The sequence below is a fragment of the Sarcophilus harrisii genome, chromosome 3 (genome assembly GCF_902635505.1).
Source record: "Sarcophilus harrisii chromosome 3, mSarHar1.11, whole genome shotgun sequence".
Classification (NCBI taxonomy): Eukaryota; Metazoa; Chordata; class Mammalia; order Dasyuromorphia; family Dasyuridae; genus Sarcophilus; species Sarcophilus harrisii.
This window is the reverse complement of record NC_045428.1, coordinates 599,861,392-599,875,097: the sequence shown is the minus strand read 5'-3', so window position 1 is coordinate 599,875,097 and position 13,706 is coordinate 599,861,392. Positions and strand designations below refer to the sequence as shown.

Sequence of the window (13,706 nt, the reverse complement as noted above, 5' to 3'; positions counted from 1 at the left end):
TTTTCACTGATCCACCTAATTGCCCAAGAAAATTTTCCCTTCTTTCTGATCTCTTTAAGATACAAGTCCAGTAAAGACAGTGCTGGATCAAAGGGTATGCACAGTGTAATAGCCCTTTGGACATAGTTCCAAATTGCTCTCCAGAATGGTTGAATCAATTCACAACTCCACCAACAATGAATTAGTGAGATATGACTGTTTCTATACCTGTAATACACACCTTTTGTTTTTACTCAACCTTATTTTTAGCAAAGAAAAACTTTTATTTTACCAGGAAAAAAATTCATTTTCTTTGTAACTTGTTTTATGAGGCTAAATGTTTGTATAAACAAGTTCTTTTCCCTTTAAATCATGAAATGTTTTATTTTTTAGCACTCAATGTGGGAATGGTTTCTAAAGTAATTGGTTTGGAGAGACCAATATTGTGATGTTCAAATTGCTTCACTTAGATATGATGATCTACTTAAGCTTCTTTCAAGCTTAAGCATAGAAAATTGGCATTTAAAAGGGAACTATATATTTTTAAAAATTATATTTGGGAAAAATATTTAAAGCATGAGTAAGAAACATCATAAAGTGAATATAAGTTACAGAAAACTATCAAGGCTTTTAAAAAGCAAGAATTCTTCAGTATTTTCAGGATTTGAGCCTTTACTTTTATACAAAATGCTTTAAAAAGACACTTATCATTTTGCATTTTGTTTACTCTGGGATTTTTCTGGTGATAGTGTTTTAATGACAAAGTCATAATTTTTTCCTAAAACTACACAGAAGATAATAGAAGAAGGTTCAAAAGGACATGCAAATAAAGACAATTTTGAAAGTAATATATGTAATTATTCTATACTTATTTTAAAAAAAAGAAAGTGGTATGAAGCTGTTTTATTCTGTTCTGCTATCTTTGTGGAAATAGGTTTTTTTGTTTCTTTTTGAAGTTAAAGATAAGAAATATATTTCCTACTCATAAGTATGATCTTCTTTTCTTTTAATTTTTTTTATAACCAGATCTTTAATATTCAGGTCACACATCCATTTTTAATTTGTTATGGAACATAATCTGTAAAATATTGCTCACTTTGCCAAAACACATTCAACATTTGCATAGATTTGGTTACAAAAAGCTTTTTAAAGAAATAAAGAATAACTTTAAAACTGAAGTTATATTCATTGTTCACAGGATTAACTGGATCAATATACTGAAAATGAGAATACTATCTAAATTAATTGGCAGTTTTAATACTATGTCAGTCAAACTACCTAATCAAGTTTACTAAAGGCAGACTTTATACAGTTAGATAAAAAAGTAACAAAACAAAAAGGAGCAAGAGACCTAGAATAACAAGAAAAACGATGGGGAAAAATATAGAAAGGAAGGGACAAACAATATTGTTAGACCTCAATGTATTATAAAGCAGCAGTCATCAAAAACCATTTCACATTGGTTAAAAAAGTAAGAAGTAGATCAATGGAACAGATTAGATAAGGAAAAATCAGAGTCAATGTAAAAATCCCAAAACATATATTACTTAGAAAAGAACTGTCTATTTGATAAAAAAAAAAAAAAAAAACTGTTGGGAAACTGTAAAGCAATAAGGAAGAAATTAGAACTAGAGAAATCATACCATAACCCACAATAACTTACAATGGATATGTGACTTGAACATTAAAGTAATTAAGAGAAACACATTAGAAAAAGCAGATCATGCACGTGAATTTTTTTTTTTTTGTTTTCATGGATTGGAGGTATGTTCTTAACTAAAAAAGAAATTGCAAAAAATAGATAATTCCTCAAATATGAAATTTAAAATTAAAATATAAAATTATGAAAATTTTAATTTTAATTTTAAAAAATGCATGACTAGGATTCTTAAGAGATTTTAATCAGTATCTGAATCAGTACCTGAACGATTTGAGATGATGTTTCTTGGAAAGCAAAGGGGCAGCATGCTGAGGGCTTGAGATGACTCAGAGTGTGACATCTGTCATAACAAAAATAATTTAAGTCGTTATATGTGTTTTTGCTTTCTTATTATTTTTATTTGTTAACAAATATTATATAGTCAGTAATTTCAATATTTATTTTGTAATAGAAAAATGAAAGTAATTACAAATGATAATGGGTTTCTCCATTTTATTAGTTAATATTTAGAAATTAGGTTAGAGTGTGAACTAAATAACATTACTTTCAGTATTGATAATAAATTATTTAAATGTATTTCTGGATCATTCTAGAGCTGCGCAGTGAGGTGGGGAAAAAGTATGTTAAAAACTGAGCCACGTGGCAGACAGAGAAGTGACATACAGTTGATATTGGCCAGATACAACCCACTCATTTTTTTTCCCAAACTATTGCATCTAGAATATATATGGTCTGACAATGCTCTGGTCATTAGCTTGTCTTCTATTTACTCTTCTTCCATGTCTAAAAATTTTAGACCCAAATCTATAAGTGACTGTTTTACAACCTCTCTGCTTTGGGAGCAAAGTTATATGTATATATTGATCACTTTTTCAGATCTTTGATCATTTTTTGGTTTTAGCATTTAGAAATAGTTTATTTCTGTTCTACTTCATGTCCATGTTTCTTCTATAATTTCATGTTATTCTATTTTCCTACTCTTAATCACTTTATTTTGAAGCATAGCAAATGAGATAACATATGATATTATTATCATTATCATTACAAAATACCTTGAAGATAATGTGGGTTCAGTTCTAGACCAGCAGAATAAAGCAAATGTTGTAATAAAACAAATCACATGAAGTTTTTGTTTTCCTAGCGCATATAAAAGTTATATTTACACTATACCTCTTAAGTATGGGATAGTATTATGTCTTAAAAAAAAAAAGAAGAAAACCCAATGCATATACCTCATAAGTCTTCAGTGAACATAATCTTTTTGCTATGTAGGATATAATATGATTGGAGCAAGGAAAATCTGAGTCTAAATGTAGCCTCATATACTTACTATTTGTGTGACTGAGCGAGCCTCTGGTTGCCTCAGTTTCCTCAAGTGAAACATGAGAATGATAATAGCACTTAGACAACAGGATTGTTGTGCAGAACAAATGAGGTCTTATTGCTTGGTACAGAGTAGGTGCTATATAAAAAAATTTTAAGCAAAGTAAGATTTGGGGAACTGAAACATTTGTAGGTCACCAAGACTCAACCTGCCATTTGGCTCATTATATTTAATTTTATCTTTCCAAGTTCTATATAAATTTAGTGATGGTTTTGTCATGATTTATTTCTCATTAATGAATATGTAATTACTTTTCACTAATTAACTAATTTATTTCATTAAAATTAATTCATAGTTTGTTAAATACTTCTAATTTAATGAATTAAAGTGGCAATTCTTAAAGTGTGGTCCTCAGGCCCTTTGTCATCTCTAAGACCCTATCAGGAAATTCTTGAGGTCAAAACTATCTTTATAATAACAATAACAATAAGATATTATTTGCTTTTTTCACTCTAATTCTGTCTTTCATAAATGTATAAAGGAGTTTTTCAGAGGCTATATGATCTACAAATTAAAGATTTGGCTGCAAACATGAAAACCAAGTTATCTCACCTACAGAATTGTACATTCACCTTTCAAAGAGATGACTCTACAGACTGCTGCACTTGCTGTTTGCTTGTATTCTTCAGGTGTCAACACCAGGTAATCATGAAAGAAAGTTTACATGAATGCTTGGCAAGAAATGCCTGGTATTGAAATATCAGGACTGAATAACTTTTTTGAATCTCACCATTTATTCTGGAACAAGTGCCTTGAGATTTGAACTGATGGTCAAAAGCAAAAGTGGATAAAATTACTTTCACTTTTGTGTGAATCTAATTGTTGTATTCTTTTATCACCAGACACTTGCAGCAGGGAAAATGAACCCGTTTCATTTAAGACTGTCTTAATGAAGCAATAAAAATGACTAAATTTATTAAAGCTCCACCACTGAGTATGCATCTTTTAATATATTGAATAACAAAATTGAATGGACTCCAAAAAGTGCTTCTGTTGCACACCAGCATAAGATGGGTTGGTTGTCTAGTAAAGCCCAGAACCCTTGACAGCTATGACAAAACTCTCAAGTACAGCTTGAATTAGGTTAAAATGTAATTGACAAATTTTAATAAATAAAAATACAACTTAGATAATGTTAATTATGATCAAATTCACATTTAGGTTTCTGTTCATTATGTAACCTGAATTGTAAATATGTTTATTCATATGTTTAGAATTGTTTAATTCTATATAATTTGTAAAGAATATGTTTTGAATTTGTGTTTTTTAGAAGCCCTCATTTGCAGCTTCTATGTGTTCTAAAACATGGCACAAATGTTACATGATGCTGAGAATATTCTTTCATAGTCCCTTTCAAAAAGTTTCATAAAAATTTTTAACTCCAAATTTTAATAGTTTGAAAGTTCTACATTTTTCCTTTTTTAAACCTTCTCTTAAATTCTGAGTCAGTAAACTGACATTTATTATAGCATCTTCTATGTGCCAGGCCAAGTGTTGGGGCTACAGAATAGGTCAAAAGGCAATCTATGCTCTCAAGAAGCTCACAGCCTAATAAAGAGATAACACATAAATAATTATATACAAACAAGATATTAACAGGATAAATTTGGGGTAAGGCACTAAGACTAAGGAAACCTGGGAAAGGTTTATTGTAGAAGGTGGAACTTTAGCTAAGACATGATGGAAGTCAGGGGAGTCTGGAAGCAGAAATGAGGAAGGAGAGTATTCTGAGCATGGGAAAAAGCCAGTAAAAACATTTGGAGTTGGGACATGGGAGTACTATGAGTGAAGAACAGTAGAGAGACCAATATCATTGAATTGCAAAGTATGTGAAGAGGAAGAAAGTAGAAGAAGATTGAAAAGTTGGGAAGGTCTCAAGTTATGAAGGGTTTCAACAACCAAACAGAGACAAACAATCCTTCTATTATTGTAGTACTACTTTACAAGATTGTTGTGAGGATCAGTTAACCTATCAGTTAGTATACTAAATTCTAGTTATTATATCTATATAACTTTGCATTTCAATTAATTTTTGTTTTGTGCATGTAAATGTTATACCATTTAGTATATGTAAGTTTAACGTTACTATTGATTTATTATCAGTGAATTTAAGCATAGTGTAATTTTCTTATTTTTCTCTATTGGGAATTTGGAATTTTATATTTTTGCTTTTTCTCTTAGAATAATAACTATTTCTTATTTTTTTCGATTCATCTGATTCATATTCTATTTTATTTCAGCCTTTAATTTTGATTCTCTGTGTGCCTTTGCTTTTCAGACATGTTTCAAATAAGCAACAGATAATGAAGTGTTGATCTCCATTCTGCCATTCTTACTTTATTGAATTATTTAATATAGTCACATTCAAAGTCATGAGACTTAGGTTTGCACTTTCCTTAATTTTTGCCTCAAATATTATTTTAAATTATTTTCCCCTTTGACTTTTACAATATTTTTTTAAACCTATCATATTTTTCTTAAGCTACTTTGATGCAATGCCAGCATTACAAATTCTTCCTTGTCTCTCATCTTGTTTGTTTGTTGGGGTTTTTATTTGGGGGCAGTGAATGTTATTTTCTTTTGTGTTTTTCATAGAAGGTACTGCATCCAAATCTCTGTCTAGCCCTCTTAAACATCATTGTAATTATTGTGCATGCTGTTCTCGTGATTTTGTTTATTTTATTCAGCATAAGTTCATATAAAAATCTTTAAAACAGACAAGTCGAGCAAGATGGAGAAGCATGTGAAAATAAAATTCTGCTGTTTGATAAACTCAAGTTTATAAATTACCAAAAGACTTCTTTTTGTTTTTAACAATTGCTGCTGAGAATATTGGAAAGCAATGTAGTCTCACATCTTGAACTTTTAACAACAGTAAACTGATCTGACCACCAAAGAGACATCAAAAGTATTTGGAAGAAAAAAAAAAGTTTACTATTCACTCTGAACAAAGGACAGATGACTTTTTAAAAAATAATGATAATTTTAATTATATAAGATTTAAAAGATCTGTGTAAATATAACTAGTGAAGACATGAGGAAGAAACTATAGAGTGGGAAAAAGTATTTGTAACAAATATTATCAATAAAATACTAACAACCAAGAGAACCGACACCAAGATATAATGGCAAGAGCTACTGCACAATAGATAAGTTATCAAAGGAAACAGTTTGCAAAGGAATTTCAAAAAATGAATATCAAAATAGTTCTGAGATTTCACCTCAAATTTTGCAAACGGTCAAAAATTCCCCCCAAAGGAAATCATCAATATTACAGTTCTTATTCAATTGTAGCTGACACTCGTTAACCCCACTTTGGAATTTTCTTGACAAAGATAGTGGAGTAATTTGCCATGTCTTTCTCCAGCTTATTTTACAGATGAGGAACAGGATTATTTGCCCAGGATCATATAGTAAGTGTATAAGACCAGATTTGAATTCTTAAAGATTTATTCCTGACTTTGAGCCCAGAGTTCTCTCCACTGCACCACTCAGCTACCCCTCAGTATTGGAGATACTGAATAAAAATGGACACACAAATACAATTTTTGTAGAGAAGTGAAATGGTCCAACCATTTTGAAGGAAAGTGATCCTTAGATTTCACTACAGAATAAAATATATATTAGCTAGATCCTTAGATTTCACTACAGAATGACTTTTCTGATGCACAGCAAGATTGGAGCTCTGGCTAAATGCCTTTCCATGTTCATTACATTTATAGGGTTTCTCTCCAGTATCAATTCTTTGATGGACAGCAAGATTAGACCTCGTTCTGAAAGCTTTTCCACACTGATGACATTCATAAGGTCTCTCTCCAGTATGAATTCTCTGATGGTAAATAAGGGATGAGTGTCCTCTGAAAGCCTTACCACAGTCATGACACTCATGAGGTTTCTCTCCAGTTTGAATTTTCTGATGTTTGAGAAGGGTTGAGCTCTGGCTGAAGGTCTTCCCACATTGATTACATTTACAGGGCTTCTCTCCAGTATGATCATGCTGATGTCTAAGAAGCTCATTACTATAGCTAAAAGTCTTCCCACATTCATACATTTATAAGGCATTTCTTCACTGAGTTTTCTGATGCACAACAAGAGTAGACCTTATTCTGAAAGCCTTTCCACACTCATGACACCTATGAGGTTTCTCTCCAGTGTGAATTCTGTGATGTACAATAAGACTTTACTACATTCATTGAAATTATAGGACTTCTCTCCAGATGAATTCTCTGATGTACAATAAGATGGGACTTCTGGTTGAAGACCTTCTCACAATCATTACATTTGGTAGGGCTTCTCATCAGTATGAATGTTCCAATGGTAATTAAGGTTTGTGTTTTGGCCAGGAAGTCTCCACGTTGTTATATTTATAAGGTATTTTCCTAATAGTAATTTGTTGTTGTCTTGCGTGGTCTAAGGTAAAACTGAAGGCTGTCTCTGATTGAGTTTTCACTCCAATATGTTTTCCATGATGTTGAATAAGCTCTAACTGGGTTTTAAAGTGTTCCTCAAATTCATCATATTTAGAATTCCACGTCTCTGAGGTGATTTTCTTGCACTGAATTAAACCTGAATATCGTCTGAAGTCATTTTCAGTTGTATCACATTCCCTGTGAGGCTTTTCTTTTAAGAACTTTCTTTTGTACAAAAACTGTTAACTCTTGCCCAAATCTTTGATCAAAATTATTACAGTTAGCAGCTTTCCCTTCACAGGGAGTTTGCCTGAAGGTAATCTTTAATTGTCTAGAATGACTCTCCCAGTTGTCTTGATTCTTCTTTCCCTTGGTACCACATCTCCCAAGTTCTTTCAAATGGAAATCACAGGAAATTCTCAGCTTTGGAATGGACTCCTTGGTTTCTGCCCTACTCTCCCCATCTGATAAGAAATAAAAATGATAGAAGCAAATATAAATATATAAAATCATAAATCTATACATGTGTGTTTCCAGTTCACTTTAAGGATCTAGATGACTTCCAAGCATGATGAATAGATTGGAAATAAGTAAATCTCTTAAGACAGAAACACTGGATTTAAAAAAAAAAAAAAAAAGGTAAAAACGAGCAATTGAAAGATTTTATAAGGCTTTTATAAGTTTTCATATTCCAACAAGAGGGGAAGGAGAGGACATAAGCATCTCTTGAAAACTATAAGTTAAGCAGAGATCAGATTGGGGTCCAAAAAAGAGAGAAAGTCTCTGAGTAACTTTTGCTATATTTTTATTATATATTTTTATTTTATTTGTAACATGTATATTATAAATTAATTTTATATAATATTTATATAATAATTTGTTATACATTTTATTAAGAAATGAAAATTGGAGAAAGGATATGCTAGGAAAGAAAAGAGGAGAAACGGGGAGAAAGTTATATCAAAAAGAAAGATTATACATATTTTAAAATATTTATATCAGCCAGATGGAACAGTGTAAAGAGTATTGGACTTGGAGTCAGGAAAACTTGAATACATATTAGAAATTACTTAATCTCTCTTAGTCTCAGTTTCATCTGAATGGGAAATGGGAAAACGATAGCACCTACTACTTCAAAGGATTGATATGAGAATCAAGTGAGATAAAATGTAAAGTACTCAGTAAACTTTAAAGTGTAAGTAATTGCTATCGTTATTAACGCAGCATATTTTGTGGTAGCAAAGAATGGAAAACAAAATATATACCTATCAACTGGAGAATGGTTAAACAAATTGTGGTAAGTCAATATAATGAAATATGACAGTGCTATAAGAAATGGCAGATATGATGGCAGAAGCATGGGACAATTCCATGAAAGGAAGCAAAGTGAAGTAGGCAATAAACACAAAAATCACAAGATTGAAAATGGAAAGAATTATAATAAATTAATAAAAATAAATGCTACTGGAAACTAAGGGGGCATCCACCCACTAGGAAATGGCTGAACAAATTAAGGCGTATAATTAAAGTAAGGAAATATTATTGCCCCATAAGAATAAAGTGACAATTTCAAATAGAATTGGAATTAACATTAAGTAAAGTGAGCAGAACCATGAGAACAATTTGTTTAATGATATTAGAAAGGAAAAAAAAATCCTTTGAAAGATTTTTAAAGTCTAATAATCAACCAGTATTCTAGAAGATTGATGATGAAGCATGCTGTCCATCTTCTAATAGAGAAGTGATCAACTCAAAATGAAGATCAAGACATGCATTTTTAATATGATCAATAAGTAAATTCACTTTGAATTATAACTTAACTTATATATATTATATATTACATATATTTATATAACACATATATTATATATAACATATATTATAACTTAACTATATTCATTTATTGCAATGTCTCCTTTTCCTTTTTATTTTGTTGTTGTTATTTAGTTGAAGGGGGGAGTAGGAGAGGGAGATAATAAAAACTTGGGAAAATAATAAAATCAATTTCTTACAAAGAAATAAAATGAATATTGAAATGATAAATAACTCAGTCTGAGCTTGATTCAAGATTCAACGATAAAGAACAAGATATATAAGAAAATACCTCCATTCTACTGGTTTGCAGAGGAGATGTCCATGGGTATGGGAAGAAGAGGGAATAAAGGTGAAATTCTGGAAAAACAAATGGCATCAGTTAAAATATTTTTCAAAAATAGAGGTGACATATATTTGGAAATATGTGTGTGTTTCTTCTTTTTTCTTTTAGTAACTGCCAGAGATTCATCATAGCTAACATCTCTAAAATTTTATCCAGATCATTAAAATCTTTCTTATTTATATTTTTATTAGCCTTATATTGTTCTGAAATCCCTCACTACTATATTTTGACTGCCTATTTCTCCCTATAATTTGGCGAAGTTTTTCTTTAAGCACGTAGAAGCTATGCCATTTTATCATCATTTCTCTTTTAGGTGGAGTTCTGCTGGTGTTCACGTTAATAGTTGTGAACGTTCATAATGAACAATTTCCTGGATTAATTGCTACAGTCTCTTTGACATTATTTTATTTAGAAAATTCTTTGTCAGTATTCATTAATGAGATTGGTCTATATTTTTCTCTTCCTGGGTTAGGATTAGAATAATATTTGTCTCAGAGAAAGAGTTTGATATAATGTTTTTTTCTCAATTTTGGAAAATTTTTATATAATATGAAACATTAACTTTTTAAAGTTTGATAGAATTCTTCTGTGAATCCTTCAGGACTGGGTATCTCTTTTCTTTGGGAGGTTCCTTTATGGTTATCTTTCAGAGATCAGATGGTTTTGTTATTTTTATTAAAAGTGAAGTTGTATGAGTTAAGAATTGAGTTGTTCAATTTCAATATTTTCTTATGTATGATCCCATTTTTTCAATACAGTATCCATTTAAAATAGCTGGCTTGCCTTAGTAACTCCTTTCAGCATTTAATTGCTACAGAAAACTTTAATTATTATAAAGAACTCTTAACTGTTCAAGTATGTTCTGCCCTATTTTTTATCTCTTGTCACAAGTAATGTATTATCCCTTTGAACTAGAGGGAATAGCTTTGTTGCCAAGGATACAATCTTTTTCTATCTCCTTTAACTACTGACAAAGTCAATTTCCCATATATGCTTTGACATCCAAAATATATAGATGAAAATACGTGTGTTTATGTGTGTCTGTGTATCTGTGTGTCTGTGGTGTGTATGAAACCAAGTCTTTTCCCAATATATGTGATCAAAGGATATGGTCAAACATGTCAAAAGAAATGCAAACTATTAATAACCATATCAAAGAATGCTCCAAACCACTAATAAGAAGAAGTGGTCATTAAAGCAGCTCTGTAAAGTTACCCATACATATAACTTGTAAATAAAAGGCTATTAAATAAAATAAATAAATAAAAAATAAATAAAGCAGCGCTGTGTTTTCAACTCACATCCTGAAAATTGTTAAAGACAACAAAAGATGGGAATAATCAATGTTAGAAGATTGTGGGAGTATGGGCAAACTAATGATTGTTGGCGGAAATATAAATTAATACAACAATTTTGGAAAGCAATTTGGAATTATGCAAATAAAATGTCTACAATGTCTATATCTTTTGACACAGAATCTTTGTTATTAAGTTTCTTCTACCCTTATGATGTCATATATAAGAAAAAAAACTCCAGATCTACTAAAAAATTTTTTTGTGGTAGCAATATAATTACAAATAAAGTAGATGCCCATTAAGTAGGGAATGGCTAAACACGCTACTATGCTATAATATATCACAGATATGTTAAAAGAAGCATGGAAAGGGTCACACGAATTGATGCATAGTAAAGTCAGCAGAGTGAAGAACACAACTTATATAGTGACTACAAAAGCATAAAGGGAAAGAACAACAATAACAAAACAAATAAAGTCAAACATTAAAGAATTACAAAGAACAAGCATGATCTCAGAGAAGAATTAGGGGAAAAAATACCTCCACCCCAAAGCTCTGCAGAGTGGGGAGGCTCAGGGCTGTAGAATACTGTATATATTTTCAGATTTTTTTGGATATATCTTTTATATCGATTTTGCTGAAATTTTTTTCTCCTTTTATTTTTTCTTAACAACATTATTTGTTACATTGTATGATGCCTTTTGTTATATGAGGAAAAGAAGATATACTAGAAGAAATCTAGGCTATATATGTGTACAAAAATATCAATATAAAATAGTTTATTGATATATGAGTAAAATTTATTTAAAAAGTTATTAATGCTAATCACATATTACCCTCTATTTTTTTCCTCCTGTATTTTTCCTCTCAATTTTCTGCTAACCTTGGAATATCTACAATGCCTTCTTTCAGGGCACCTGAAGTCTCACTACCAGACAGATTGACTCAGCTATTGATGACTTAGTGAATAACTTTCCAGCTCCTACAATTACCTCTTTCTTCTGATTGGAGAGTAAGAGGGCTGAGCAATAAGTTCCTCCTAAAATCTTCCTTTATAGAGGTAACACTTTCAATCTGCTTGGTTTAAACTCATAACACCATTCTCTTACCAACAGGGTACCCCTGAGTGCCTCCCCTTTTTTCACCTTCTTTATTTGTATTTTCTTTCCCCCATTAGGATGTAAAATCCTTAAAGGTAAAGGATTTCTTTTTCTTATTTTTAACCCCAATTCTTAGTACAGTGTGTAGCATGTATTGGACACTTAATAAGCATTTATTAAATTGAATTTCCTCCATTTTACTCTCTCTTTTCTAAATCAAAAGTACTGTAAAAGGAAAAGAATATGCTGATTAACATCAGTGATTGCCTCATCTCAAATGGCCTTGATGCTTCAACATGTAAAATGGATAGCCAAGATTATTTTGAGATTTTGATTTCCTCAGATGTGATTTCACATACTCACCTGGACTGGAAACTTGTCTCTCCAATATCCACTGAACTTTCTTCTGGTTCAACTGGGAAATCCAATCAGCTTAGGGAACTGGAAGCCCTACGCTTGACAAATAAGGAAGGGCTGAGAATGAAGAGAATTTTATTTCTTTTCAAGGAAAAGAACCATGGTAGGCAGGGCCATTGGTGATGTCAAAGATCCTGGGAAATGGTCTATAGGATGTTGCTGGAAATTATTGAATGGGAGTGAGGATGTCCTAGAGATAACTAGAAAAAAATACATTGATTCTTTTTTATATTTGCAGTAGAAGAGTAACTGATCACCTGTCATCATTTTAGAGAGGGCAATCTTATTTAGGAATGGGTAGGATACAGAGAATCCCAGCATCAGCAAAGGACCTTGGAGGAAACATTGACTTTAAACTCAATCTAAGTGACCACTTTACAGAAAAAAATCTATGTGCAAAGAAAGACTAGACCAAATAATCAGAAACACATAGATGATATAATAAAATGCTAGATATGGAAGTCAAAAAGACTTCTGAGTTCAGAGTCTGCCTCAAACATAACCTAGCTGTGTGACCCTAGGCAAATCACTCTCACAGCCTCAGTTTCTATAGTTGTAAAATGGGAAGATCAGTAATCGCACCCAACTTTCAGGTCTGCTAATGAGATAACATATGAAAAGTGCTTTGAAAATCTTAAAGCATTATATAAGTGCAAGCTATTATTGTTATATTATTATCACTTCTGAGGTCAGTTCCAAGTCTGAGACGCTATAATTTTTAATTCATCACTGATATGAAACTCTCTAGAATTGGCAAGAGGGAGTCTGAAGAGCAAAAAATAAAGTTCCCAGCTTCCTATGAGGTAAAGACCTTAAATATGAAGACAGGAAATAGGCAGACTGGGAATAATTGATAAAACTATTGAAAATGTGCAACAGGTAGCATGAAGGGATGGGAAGGGATACTAGACATTTCCTACAGCGAGAGATTCTGAATCTTTGGGGTAAGATAGGGAGTTGAGAACAAACTTTCCTTACCCAGGAAAAGCAGGATCTGGGAGATCTCTGGCATCACTTTCCTGTACAGCACCTTATGTGAAGAGTCCAGGAGGCACCACTCCTCCCAGGTAAATTCCATAGCCACATTCTTAAATGCCACTGAACCCTAAAATAGCAAAGGTCACGGAGCTTGGAGCTAGAAGAAACTTGAGGATCTTGTCGAATCTTCTCAGTTTCAAGAGGATAAAACAGAGGCCCAACAAAGTCAACTTCTCCATCCAAGATCACTCTGCTAGGGCCAGGATCTTAAACCATGATCTTTAAGAGGCAAAGTAAGTGTTGAGAGAAACAGCTTGCACTGGCAT

General features: G+C 31.7%; 1 long non-coding RNA gene across 1 annotated transcript; it reads right to left on the bottom strand.

Annotated features, from left to right (window-relative positions):
- Positions 1 to 5,268: 5,268 nt before the first annotated feature.
- On the bottom strand, positions 5,269 to 13,053 carry LOC116422912. Its single transcript, XR_004233425.1, has 3 exons — positions 12,349 to 13,053; positions 9,537 to 9,604; positions 5,269 to 7,896 (listed from the first exon to the last, which is right to left on the bottom strand). It is a non-coding gene; the product is annotated as an uncharacterized LOC116422912 (long non-coding RNA).
- Between the last annotated feature and the right edge of the window lie 653 nt (positions 13,054 to 13,706).